The sequence below is a fragment of the Ranitomeya variabilis genome, chromosome 2 (genome assembly GCF_051348905.1).
Source record: "Ranitomeya variabilis isolate aRanVar5 chromosome 2, aRanVar5.hap1, whole genome shotgun sequence".
In the NCBI taxonomy this organism is placed as follows: Eukaryota; Metazoa; Chordata; class Amphibia; order Anura; family Dendrobatidae; genus Ranitomeya; species Ranitomeya variabilis.
In genome coordinates this window covers 517,096,121-517,109,913 of record NC_135233.1, presented here as the reverse complement: position 1 = coordinate 517,109,913, position 13,793 = coordinate 517,096,121, and positions in this window count along the sequence as shown.

The window sequence follows — 13,793 nt, the reverse complement described above, 5'->3', positions numbered from 1 at the left end:
GTTTTGTTCTGCCCATGCCGATATTTTTATATCGGGAAAACAATAAGACCGCTAATTGTAGGGTTCAAGGAACATTATAATTCGATTAAAACAGGCAAAGGTTGTCTTAGGTTAGTTAATTCAACACATGAAAGAAAGGCATAATGCTGATCCTGATTTGCTTAGTTTTGCCGGTATAGAGATTGTAAAATACCCTGTACAGGGAGGCGATCATCATAAGATATTATTGCAAAAAGAAGCCAGATGGATTTTAAATACGAATGCTCAAGGACTAATCGGCTTAAATGATCGTCTAGATATGTCGGTATTTTTATAGCATTTTTATAGCTAAGGTATATAGTTCAATATAGAATTCAGTCTTTGCTGATAATAAATGAGTGTCATTATATTTATATTGATAATATTAAAATAAGAAATGTCATTGAAACATTTATTGTTGCAGGTCTGTATATGGATTACTTGTTTGTTACGTCACATTCACTATTAATTTTTCACTTGTATGTCACATTTGATTTGATTTATATGTTAATTCGTCTGAAAACCTTTAAAAGGAAATGACGTAGTGTAATCTTTTACCTGGACCCGTCAAAGCACTTGCAGTGCGAAACGGCCGTCGTCCGTACTCCATTTACCACACTCTCACTATTATTTAATACCTCTGGACAGTATCCTTTGTGTTTACCGTGTGCAACATTTGTAGGGCCAAATGTTTTGCATATTTTGTCAAGGATAGTTGAGTTTTGCCTAAAATGTTTATTTTTTTGTTCGTCTGTTTTTTGGTTAAAATGTGGCAAAGAGAAAGTCACATTTACCACCAGATGTCTGCTACTTGAAAAAAGGGTAAGAAAAAAATTAATTGCAAACTTACACTGTAAGGAAAGCTGTTCATCCAGAAGTGGCTAAAATGTTTTCATTGTGTGGTTAAAGGTTTCATCCAAGAGATAACACAGGTCAACAAAAAAAAAAATTTTTTCTGGTGTCCAAAATATTTTAATGAATTTGGGGTATTTTTGGGGTGCTGATTCTGAATATGCTATCAGTTTTGCCAGATTGGCTCAAGTTTTTGACATTTTTGGTATCTTATTTATAGCACTTGTTGTTTAATGCGACGCATCATCTCATTAATTTCTTTGGATTAGTACTTGAACTGAGCAGTTCTCAATATAGTTTTGTGTTAATTAGTGTTCTAAAAGTTTGTTCATAGCTTGATTTTTGCACTAACTTTATGTTGTTGTCTGTTTTCCAGTGAAAAGCATGAACTCATCAAGAAGAAGTTGTCTTAACGATCCAGACTCATTCTGTTACATTTGTGGTGAATACACACTGCTAAAACATAGAAGAAACATAACAGACTTCGTAAAAAAAGTGTATTTTGCCTATTTTGGGGTTATGCTTGGGGACCAAGACAAGTTTTGGGCACCACACATAGTGTGCAAAGCATGTATCGAATTATTACGAAAATGGAGCAAAGGACAAAGAAAAAGCTTCAAATTTGGTGTTCCAATGGTGTGGAGAGAGCCAAAAAATCATCATGATGACTGTTATTTCTGTGCAGTGCAAGTGCAAGGATTCAATAAGCATAAGAAACGAAAATGGGAGTAACATGGAATCTGCAAGAAGGCCTGTCCCTCATTGTGAAGATGTGCCTGTACCTGTGTTTACCATAAATAACAGTCATCATGATGATTTTTTGGCTCTCTCCACACCATTGGAACACCAAATTTGAAGCTTTTTCTTTGTCCTTTGCTCCATTTTCGTAATAATTTCGTAAATAATTTTACGAAGTCTGTTATGTTTCTTCTATGTTTTGGCAGTGTGTATTCACCACAAATGTATCAGAATGAGTCTGGATCGTTAAGACAACTTCTTCTTGATGAGTTCATGCTTTTCACTGGAAAACAGAGCTATGAACAAACTTTTAGAACACTAATTAACACAAAACTATATTGAGAACTGCTCAGTTCAAGTACTAATCCAAAGAAATTAATGAGATGATGCGTCGCATTTACCAACAAGTGCTATAAATAAGATACCAAAAAACTTGAGCCAATCTGGTAAAACTGATGACATATTCAGAATCAGCACCCCAAAAATACCCTAAATTTGATGAAATATCTTTGGCACCAAAAATGCTGTTGACCAGTGTAATTCAAAGTTGTTGCAAATCAAAGTGCATGTCCCAGTACATCTGCCACAACAATGGTCTGTGGCCGCTTGACAAAAGCGGGAGAAGCACCACTTACCTGGTGGCACTCACTGCGCTTCTTTTGATTAGCGGCATGAAGCACATGGGAAGTAGCGCCAGATTGGCTTATGGAAGGTACATCAAAAAAACAAGTCAGTCTGGTACTAGTAACCCGTTCCAACGTTTGCATATCACAGTCATGAGGGATAGACTAGGAAACACAAATTTATCTGCTCAGGTAATCAGTCAAAAAGCTTTAGGAACATATATAGTTAGGTCCATATATATTTGGACAGAGACAACATTTTTCTAATTTTGGTTATAGACATTACCACAATGAATTTTTAAACAAAACAATTCAGATGCAGTTGAAGTTCAGACTTTCAGCTTTCATTTGAGGGTATCCGCATTAAAATTGGATGAAGGGTTTAGGAGTTTCAGCTCCTTAACATGTGCCACCCTGTTTTTAAAGAACCAAAAGTAATTGGACAAATTCAACAATTTAAAAAAAAAAATGTTCATTTTTAGTGCTTGGTTGAAAACTCTTTGTTGGCAATGACTGCCTGAAGTCTTGAACTCATGGACATCACCAGACACTGTGTTTCCTCCTTTTTGATGCTCTGCCAGGCCTTCACTGCGTTGGTTTTCAGTTGCTGTTTATGGGCCTTTCTGTCTGAAGTTTAGTCTTTAACAAGTGAAATGCATGCTCAATTGGGTTGAGATCAGGTGACTGACATGGCCATTCAAGAATATTCCACTTCTTTGCTTTATTAAACTCCTGGGTTGCTTTGGCTTTATGTTTTGGGTCATTGTCCATCTGTAGTATGAAACGATGACCAATCAGTTTTGCTGCATTTGGCTGGATCTGATCACACAGTATGTCTCTGAGTACCTCAGAATTCATTCGGCTGCTTCTGTCCTGTGTCACATCATCAATATACACTAGTGACCCAGTGCCACTGGCAGCCATGCATGCTGAAGCCATCACACTGCCTCCGCTGTCATGAATCCCCAATGGCTAGGGATAGCACAGGACAAGCAAAGTACAAATAAATAACGGACGAGCTCTAGGGTGATGGAACCTGGGCTGACCGCTGCCCTACGCCTGACAAACGCAACTAGAGATAGCCAGGGAGCGTGCCTACGTTGGTTCTAGAGGCCACGCACCAGCCTAAGAGCTAACTAGTACTGCAGAGAAAATAAGACCTCACTTGCCTCCAGAGGAACGAACCCCAAAAGATATAGTTGCCCCCCACATGTATTGACGGTGAAATGAGAGGAAGGCACACACATTGAGATGATATATATAGCTTTAGCAAATTGAGGCCCGCTGTAAACTAGAAAGCAGAACGATACAAAAGGGGACTGAGCGGTCAGCAAAAAACCCTAATTAAAAAACCATCCTGAGATTACAAGAACCCATGTGCCAACTCATGGCACATGGGGAGAACCTCAGTCCACTAGAGCTACCAGCTAGCATAGAGACATAATAAGCAAGCTGGACAAAAAACCAAACAACTGAAAATCAGCACTTAGCTTATCCTGAAAGATCTGGGAGCAGGTAGGCAGGAACCAAACAGAGCACATCTGAATACATTGATAGCCGGCAAGGGAATGACAGAAAGGCCAGGTAAAATAGGAAACACCCAGCCTCTGATGGACAGGTGGAAACCAAAGGCCGCAACCCACCAAAGTCACCCAGTACCAGCAGTAACCACCAGAGGGAGCCCACAAACAGAATCCACAACAGTACCCCCCCCTTGAGGAGGGGTCACCGAACCCTCACGAGAACCCACAGGGCGATCAGGGTGAGCTCTATGGAAGGCGCGGACCAAATCAGTCGCATGAACATCGGAGGCGACCACCCAGGAATTATCCTCCTGACCATAACCCTTCCACTTAACCAAATACTGGAGTTTGCGTCTGGAAACACGAGAATCCAAGATCTTTTCAACAACATACTCCAATTCTCCCTCCACCAGCACCGGAGCAGGAGGCTCAACCGAAGGAACAACGGGCACCTCATACCTCCGCAACAACGACCGATGGAACACATTATGAATAGCAAACGATGCTGGGAGATCCAAACGAAAAGATACAGGGTTAAGAATCTCCGAGATCCTATAAGGACCGATGAACCGAGGCTTGAACTTAGGAGAAGAGACCTTCATAGGGACAAAACGAGAAGACAACCACACCAAATCCCCAACAAGAAGTCGGGGACCCACGCGGCGACGGCGATTAGCAAACTGCTGAGTTTTCTCCTGAGACAACTTCAAATTGTCCACCACCTGATTCCAAATCTGATGTAGCCTGTCCACCACCACGTCCACTCCAGGACAATCCGAAGACTCCACCTGACCAGAGGAAAAACGAGGATGAAACCCCGAATTACAAAAAAAAGGAGAGACCAACGTGGCAGAACTAGCCCGATTATTAAGAGCAAATTCGGCCAGTGGCAAAAAAGCAACCCAGTCATCTTGATCAGCAGAAACAAAACACCTCAAATAAGTTTCCAAGGTCTGATTAGTTCGCTCCATCTGGCCATTCGTTTGAGGATGGAATGCAGACGAGAAAGACAAATCAATGCCCATCTTGGCACAAAACGTCCGCCAAAATCTAGACACAAACTGGGATCCCCTGTCAGAAACGATATTCTCCGGAATCCCATGCAAACGAACCACGTTCTGAAAAAATAAAGGAACCAACTCAGAGGAGGAGGGCAACTTAGGCAAGGGCACCAAATGAACCATCTTAGAAAAACGGTCACACACAACCCAGATAACGGACATTTTCTGTGAAACCGGGAGATCAGAAATAAAATCCATGGAAATGTGCGTCCAAGGCCTCTTCGGGATGGGCAAGGATAACAACAACCCACTGGCCCGTGAACAGCAAGGCTTAGCTCGAGCACACACTTCACAAGACTGCACAAAGGTACGCACATCCCTAGACAAGGAAGGCCACCAAAAAGACCTGGCCACCAAGTCTCTTGTACCAAATATTCCAGGATGACCAGCCAACACAGAAGAATGGACCTCGGAGATGACTCTACTGGTCCAATCATCCGGAACAAACAGTCTTTCTGGTGGACATCGATCCGGTTTATCCACCTGAAACTCCTGCAATGCGCGTCGCAAGTCTGGGGATACGGCGGACAATATTACCCCATCCCTAAGGATACCAGTAGGCCCAGTGTCTCCAGGAGAGTCAGGCACAAAACTCCTGGAAAGAGCATCTGCCTTCACATTCTTTGAACCTGGCAGGTATGAAACCACGAAATTGAAACGAGAAAAAAATAACGACCAACGAGCCTGTCTAGGATTCAAACGCCTGGCAGACTCAAGGTAAATGAGATTCTTGTGATCAGTCAAGACCACCACACGATGTTTAGCACCCTCAAGCCAATGACGCCACTCCTCAAATGCCCACTTCAAGGCCAAAAGCTCCCGATTACCCACATCATAATTGCGCTCGGCGGGCGAGAATTTTCTAGAGAAGAAAGCACATGGCTTCATCACCGAGCCATTAGAACTTCTCTGTGACAAAACCGCCCCCGCTCCAATCTCGGAAGCATCAACCTCAACCTGAAAAGGAAGTGAAACATCTGGTTGACACAACACAGGAGCAGAAGAAAACCGGCGCTTAAGTTCCCGAAAGGCCTTCACGGCCGCAGTAGACCAATCAGCAACATCAGCACCCTTTTTAGTCAAATCAGTCAAAGTTTTAACAATACTGGAAAAATTAGCAATGAACCGACGATAAAAATTAGCAAACCCCAAGAACTTCTGAAGGCTCTTAACAGATGTAGGTTGTGTCCAGTCACAAATAGCCTGAACCTTAACGGGATCCATCTCAATAGTAGAAGGAGAAAAAATGTACCCCAAAAAAGAAATCTTCTGGACTCCGAAGAGACACTTTGAGCCCTTCACAAACAGAGAATTGGCCCGCAGAACCTGAAACACCTTCCTGACCTGTAGAACATGAGACTCCCAGTCATCAGAAAACACCAAAATATCATCCAAATACACAATCATAAACTTATCCAGATATTCACGGAAAATATTGTGCATAAAGGACTGAAAGACTGACGGAGCATTGGAGAGTCCAAACGGCATTACCAAATACTCAAAATGGCCCTCAGGCGTATTAAATGCGGTTTTCCACTCATCACCCTGTTTTATCCGCACCAGATTATACGCACCGCGAAGATCTATCTTAGTGAACCACCTAGCCCCCTTAATGCGAGCAAACAAATCAGTAAATAATGGCAATGGATACTGATATTTGACTGTAATCTTATTCAGAAGGCGATAATCTATACAAGGCCTCAGGGAACCATCTTTTTTTGCCACGAAAAAAAAACCTGCTCCCAGAGGGGACGAAGATGGACGAATATGTCCCTTTTCCAAGGACTCCTTAATATAATTCCGCATAGCAGTATGCTCTGGCAGTGACAGATTAAATAAACGACCCTTAGGGAACTTACTGCCAGGAATCAATTCTATAGCACAGTCACACTCTCTATGAGGAGGGAGCGAATTGAGCTTAGGCTCCTCAAAAACATCCCTATAGTCAGACAAAAACGCAGGGATCTCAGAAGGAGTAGATGAAGCGATTGAAATCGGAGGTGCATCATCATGTACCCCCTGACATCCCCAGCTTAGCACAGACATTGTTTTCCAGTCCAGGACAGGATTATGAGTTTGTAACCATGGCAGACCAAGCACTAGTACATCATGTAAATTATACAGTACAAGGAAGCGAATCACCTCCTGATGAACGGGAGTCATGTGCATGGTCACTTGTGTCCAATACTGCGGTTTATTCATAGCCAATGGTGTAGAGTCAATTCCCTTCAGAGGAATAGGAACTTCCAGAGGCTCCAGACTAAAACCGCAGCGTTTAGCAAATGACCAATCCATAAGACTCAGGGCAGCGCCCGAATCCACATAGGCATCGACGGAAATGGAAGACAGTGAAAAAATCAGAGTCACAGACAAAATGAACTTAGACTGCAGAGTATCAATGGCAAAAGATTTATCAACCCTTTTTGTGCGTTTAGAGCATGCTGATATAACATGAGCTGAATCACCACAATAAAAACACAATCCATTTTTCCGCCTATAATTTTGCCGTTCACTTCTGGACTGAATTCTATCACATTGCATAGTCTCAGGTGCCTGTTCAGAAGACACCGCCAACTGGTGCACGGGTTTGCGCTCCCGTAAACGCCGATCAATCTGAATGGCCATAGCCATAGACTCATTCAGACCAGTAGGCGTAGGGAACCCCACCATAATATCCTTAATGGCCTCAGAAAGACCATTTCTGAAGTTTGCAGCCAGGGCGCACTCATTACACTGAGTAAGCACCGACCATTTCCGAAATTTCTGACAATATATTTCCGCTTCATCATGCCCCTGAGAGAGGGCTAATAAAGCCTTTTCAGCCTGAATCTCTATGTTAGGTTCCTCATAGAGCAATCCCAATGCCAGAAAAAATGCATCCACACTGAGCAATGCAGGATCCCCTGGTGCCAATGCAAATGCCCAATTCTGAGGGTCGCCCCGTAGGAAAGATATGACAATCTTGACCTGTTGAGCAGGGTCTCCAGAGGAGCGAGATTTTAAAGAAAGAAACAATTTACAATTGTTCCTGAAATTCAGGAAGGTAGATCTATCTCCAGAAAAAAACTCTGGAATAGGAATTCTAGGTTCAGACATGGGAGTGTGAACAACAAAATCCTGTATGTTTTGAACTTTTGCCGCGAGATTACTCAGGCTGGAAGCCAAACTCTGGACATCCATGTTAAACAGCTAAGATCAGAGCCATTCAAGGGTTAAGAGGAGGTAAGAAGCAGCTAGACAGCAATTAAGGGCTAGGCAGCAAAACTCTGAAGGGAAAAAAAAAAAAAAAAAAAAATTCCCTTGAACACTTCTATTCCTCCTGCTTCAGCCCAAACAATTAACACTTTGTGGGCCGGCTATACTGTCATGAATCCCCAATGGCTAGGGATAGCACAGGACAAGCAAAGTACAAATAAATAACGGACGAGCTCTAGGGTGATGGAACCTGGGCTGACCGCTGCCCTATGCCTGACAAACGCAACTAGAGATAGCCAGGGAGCGTGCCTACGTTGGTTCTAGACGCCACGCACCAGCCTAAGAGCTAACTAGTACTGCAGAGAAAATAAGACCTCACTTGCCTCCAGAGGAACGAACCCCAAAAGATATAGTTGCCCCCCACATGTATTGACGGTGAAATGAGAGGAAGGCACACACATTGAGATGATATATATAGCTTTAGCAAATTGAGGCCCGCTGTAAACTAGAAAGCAGAACGATACAAAAGGGGACTGAGCGGTCAGCAAAAAACCCTAATTAAAAAACCATCCTGAGATTACAAGAACCCATGTGCCAACTCATGGCACATGGGGAGAACCTCAGTCCACTAGAGCTACCAGCTAGCATAGAGACATAATAAGCAAGCTGGACAAAAAACCAAACAACTGAAAATCAGCACTTAGCTTATCCTGAAAGATCTGGGAGCAGGTAGGCAGGAACCAAACAGAGCACATCTGAATACATTGATAGCCGGCAAGGGAATGACAGAAAGGCCAGGTAAAATAGGAAACACCCAGCCTCTGATGGACAGGTGGAAACCAAAGGCCGCAACCCACCAAAGTCACCCAGTACCAGCAGTAACCACCAGAGGGAGCCCACAAACAGAATCCACAACACTCCGCTGTGTTTTACAGATGATGTGGTATGCTTTGGATCATGAGCTGTACCACGCCTTCACCATACTTTTCTCTTTCCATCATTCTGGTAGAGGTTGATCTTGGTTTCATCTGTCCAAACAATGTTATTCCAGAACTGTGCAGGCTTTTTTAGATATTTTTGTAGCAAAGTCCAGTCTAGCCTTTTTATTCTTGATGCTTATGAGTGGCTTGCACCATGCAGTGAACCCTCTGTATTTACTTTCATGCAGTCTTCTCTTTATGGTAGATTTGGATATTGATACGCCTACCTCAAGGAGAGTTTTGTTCAATTGGTTGGCTGTTGTGAAGGGGTTTTTATTTTCACCATGGAGATTATTCTGTGATCATCCACCACTGTTGTCTTCCATGGGCGCCCAGGTCTTTTTGTATCGATAAGTTCACCAATGCTTACTTTCTTTCTCAGGATGTGCCAAACTGTAGATTTTGTCACTCCTAATATTGTTGCAATTTCTCGGATGGGTTTTTTCTGTTTTTGCAGCTTAAGGATAGCTTGTTTCACATGCATGGAGAGCTCCTTTGACCGCATGTTTACTTCACAGCAAAACCTTCCAAATGCAAGCAACACACCTCAAATCAACTCCAGGACTTTTATCAGCTTAATTGAGAATGACATAACATAGGGATTGCCCACACCTGTCCATGAAATAGCCTTGGAGTCAATTGTCCAATTACTTTTGGTCCCTTTAAAAACAGGGTGGCACATGTTAAGGAACTGAAACTCCTAAACCCTTCATTCAATTCTAATGTGGGTACCCTCAAATGAAAGCTGAAAGTCTGAACTTCAACTGCACCTGAATTGTTTTGTTTAAAAAGTAATTGTGGTATTATCTATAACCAAAGTTAGAAAAATGTTGTCTTTGTCTGAATATATATGGACCTAACTGTACATAGTCGGCAGGATTTGAGCCTGAAAGGATAAACCCCAATGGATTTGTAGTCCACCGCCTTAACCACTCAGCCACGACTACTCAGACAGCCAACTCTGAAGAGTTTCACACACCTTTTGTTACAGCATCGTGATCAAGATAATTGATTATCCCTCTGGAAAACATACCAGAAAAAAAAAGAAAAATTCCAGGCCACAGTAAAATGTAAAAATCTCATTTAAAGTCATCATCAATGGGAATCATGTACAGTTTAAGAATTTTAACTATTCATAAGACAGATTTGGAGAGGGTCCATTCCAAAAAAATTCTGAAAATTACTATGAAAATGCTGAAAACACTGAACAAATTTATTTCCATGTAAAAAAGACTTGCTGTTCATATGATCAGGCTTTTGAGTGCCTTTTAACCACATCAAGTTTCCGAAATGCCAAGCGGTTAACTAAAATAAGCATATCAATCTTCAGGTGTTTTTCATTTAGAATAGCTCCATACTTATAATACAAATCAATGGCAAGATTTGAAAAACTCCTTAAAGGTTTCAAAGTGGCTTTTGGTGCGTTTTGTGAGCTACAAAGAAATGCCACAAAAACAGACTCAAAAGATGCCCAAAATAATTTTAGAAAAACACCACCAAAAATGTTCACAAACTGCTGTAGGAAATTCTGAAAAACACAAGAAAAGATGATTCAGGAAGAAAACACCAACATTTCCTGAAGCCATTTCAGCTTCAAATCCTTGTCAGTTTCATACACCTGGAAAAAGTGTTATGTGAACATTGACATAAATCATAGGGTATGGTTGTTTTGCGTGACACAGTTCGTAAGAGTGTTGTGTCATAAAGTCAATTTTAAGTTTCTGTAATCCTGCTTTAATGGTAGATTTGGCCATCGAACTCAAAGTGATCACTCCATGGATGCTTGGAACATTCAAATCTTTGTTTTGCATGTTGATTTTAACTTTCTCTTTTTATGTTAAATCTTTGGCACAGGAGAACTCAGTGTAAGTGGAGAAACTGAAACACATGTACAAAGAGCTGCCCAGGTTTCACTTAGATTTGAACTCAGATCGCTGGATTTAGAGTCCAGAGTGCTAACCATTACACCATGGAACCACACACACAAAAAATATCTGGCTGCAGTTTTTTTGTGCTAAAAAGCACATATGAACTCATGAATCATGGTGAAAAAAGGCTCTAAAGCTGTAGTGCAAATCTACAATTAATACACAATGGTAAATTAATATCTCCTAAACTTTAGTTCCACAAGTGTGCCAAGAGTTCCTTGATATCTCAACAATGACAGCTTTAAATGTTGATGAAAAGTGGCTGGTAAATAGAGTACTGGATCTGTTACTTGGAAAAACGGTAAGAAACAAAATAACTGCAAAACTTATACTCTTAGAAAGCTGTTCATCCAGAAGTGGCTAAAAATTTTTCATTGTGTGGTAAATAGTGTTGAGCATTCCGATACTGCAAGTATCGGGTATCGGCCGATATTTGCGGTATCGGAATTACGATACTGAGATCCGATACTTGCCGCATATCGGATACCGGAATCGGAAGTTCGCAATTCAAACAGCATGAATTCAGCCAATGAGGACTGATTACAAGTGTGGGCGCATCCTGTTCAGCATGGTGGGCATGAAACTACTGGCAAGGCAGTGATTGGCTGCTGAAATGATGTCATGCTGCAGTTTAAAAGTCGCTGGCGCCATTTTGGGCTCACTCTGCTGTGAATTGAGTTAGTGACAGGACGCTGTGTTCTGAATGAGGGCCAGTTGAGATAGCGATTTGCTTCTTTGTGCTTTTCCCAGGCTAATTTAGCAACCGCTGTGTGTTCACCTTGCTTTTGCCTTGCAGCGCTGTTTTCACAGTGATCTGCAAGGTCTCTGTGTGTGTGTGTGTGTGTGTGTGCAGCCCACTCTCTAGTCTGTGTGCAGCCATAGCTGGTTGTATTCAGGTCAGGGTGGTTCACTGCCTCATACTGTTCTATCCATTCCATTGTCCTTTTTTGCAAGTAGTGCAGGCTGCTGCACATTTTTTTCAAATAATTCCTATTAGTGACTTTCCACCCTTATCCAGCTAAATTGTGGAAAAACACTACATAGGATAACCTAGAGTAGTTTTTTTGGGCCTTGCTGCGCCATTTACGGCTGTCTGCACGGTCTCCGTGTGAGTGCAGCTCGCCCTGTAGTCTGTGTGCAGCCACAGCCGGTTGTATCCAGCTCAGGGTGGTTCACTGACTCATACAGTTCTATCCATTCCATTGTCCTTTTTTGCAAATAGTGCAGCCCGCTGCACATTTTTTCAAATAATTCCTATTAGTGGCTTTCCACCCGTATCCAGCTAAATTGTGGAAAAACACTACATAGGATAACGTAGAGGAGGTTTTTGGGGCCTTGCAGCGCCGTTTACGGCTGTCTGCACGGTCTCCATGTGAGTGCAGCTCGCCCTGTAGTCTTTGTGCAGCCACAGCCGGTTGTATCCAGCTCAGGGTGGTTCACTGACTCATACAGTTCTGTTGTGAATTCCGTTCTCAAACTCCCTCCTTTGGTCATGAATGGTACTTCGGTGAGTTCTGTCCTTGGACTCCCTCTGGTGGCTGTGAGTGGAGCTGCTGGTTCTGAGATTCCTTCCCCAGCTGCCCTCGTTTAGGGCTAGGCTAGGATTCTCTATTTAACTCCACTCAGATCGTTACTCCATGCCAGCTGTCAATGTTCTAGTACTGGTTCAGATCTCTCCTGGATCTTTCTGAGGACCTGTCTACTGCAGCAAAAGCTAAGTTCCGGCTTGTTCATTTGTTACTTATGGTTTTTCTTGCTACGTTCTAGTCCAGCTTGCTATCATGAAACTGCCTGGCTAGCTGGAAGCTCTGGGGGTGCAGAGTGGCACCACCGCACCGTGAGTCGGTGCGGGGGTATTTTTTGCACACTCTGCATGGTTTTTGTAGTTTGTTGTGTTGACCGCAAAGATCCCTTTTCTATCCTCAATCTGTTTAGTTAGACTGGCCTCTCTTTGCTAAAGCCTATTTCATCCTGTGTTTGTGATTTCCTCTTAACTCACAGTCAATACTTGTGGGGGGCTGCTTTTACCTTTGGGGAAATTTCTCTGAGGCAATTGAGGCTTTGTTTCCTTTCTTTAGGGGTAGTTAACTCTTAGGCTGTGAAGAGGCGTCTAGGCAGAGTCAGGTACGCTCCACGGCTATTTCTAGTTGTGTTGATGGGAGTAGGGTTTGCGGTCAGCAGAGTTCCCATTTCCCCAGAGCTCGTCCCGATTCTGTGTTTAACTATCAGGTCATTCCTGGTGCACCTAACCACCAGGTCCATAACACAGTTCTTTCCATTGTCCTTTTTTGCAAATAGTGCAGCCCGCTGCACATTTTTTCAAATAATTCCTATTAGTGGCTTTCCACCCGTATAAAGCTAAATTGTGGAAAAACACTACATAGGATAACGTAGAGGAGGTTTTTGGGGCCTTGCAGCGCCGTTTATGGCTGTCTGCACAGTCTCCGTGTGAGTGCAGCTCTCCTTGTTGTCAGTTTAGCCCCCAAATAATAAATAAATAATAAAGTTCACCAAACACACCACTTTACAGTTGTGTGGGCCACATTAGCTCATATTAAAGTCTAGTCCACACTTTAGAAAATTAGTGTTTCTTATACCTGTTAGGAGCTGTTCAGGAATAAGCACACTAAGCCGTCAGTACTTTTCTGCTTATCTTTATCAGTCAACCAAGATGAAGAAGGCAGGGAGTAAGGCACGTGGGCGTGTGTTATGGACCTGTTGGTTAGGAGCACCCGGAATGACCTAATGGTTAAAACGTGAAACCTGGGACAAGCTCTGAGGAGGTGGTAACTCTACTGACCGCAATCCCTAATCCTATCACACACACTAGAAATAGCCGTGGAGCGTGCCTAACTCTCCCTAGACGCCTCTTCAC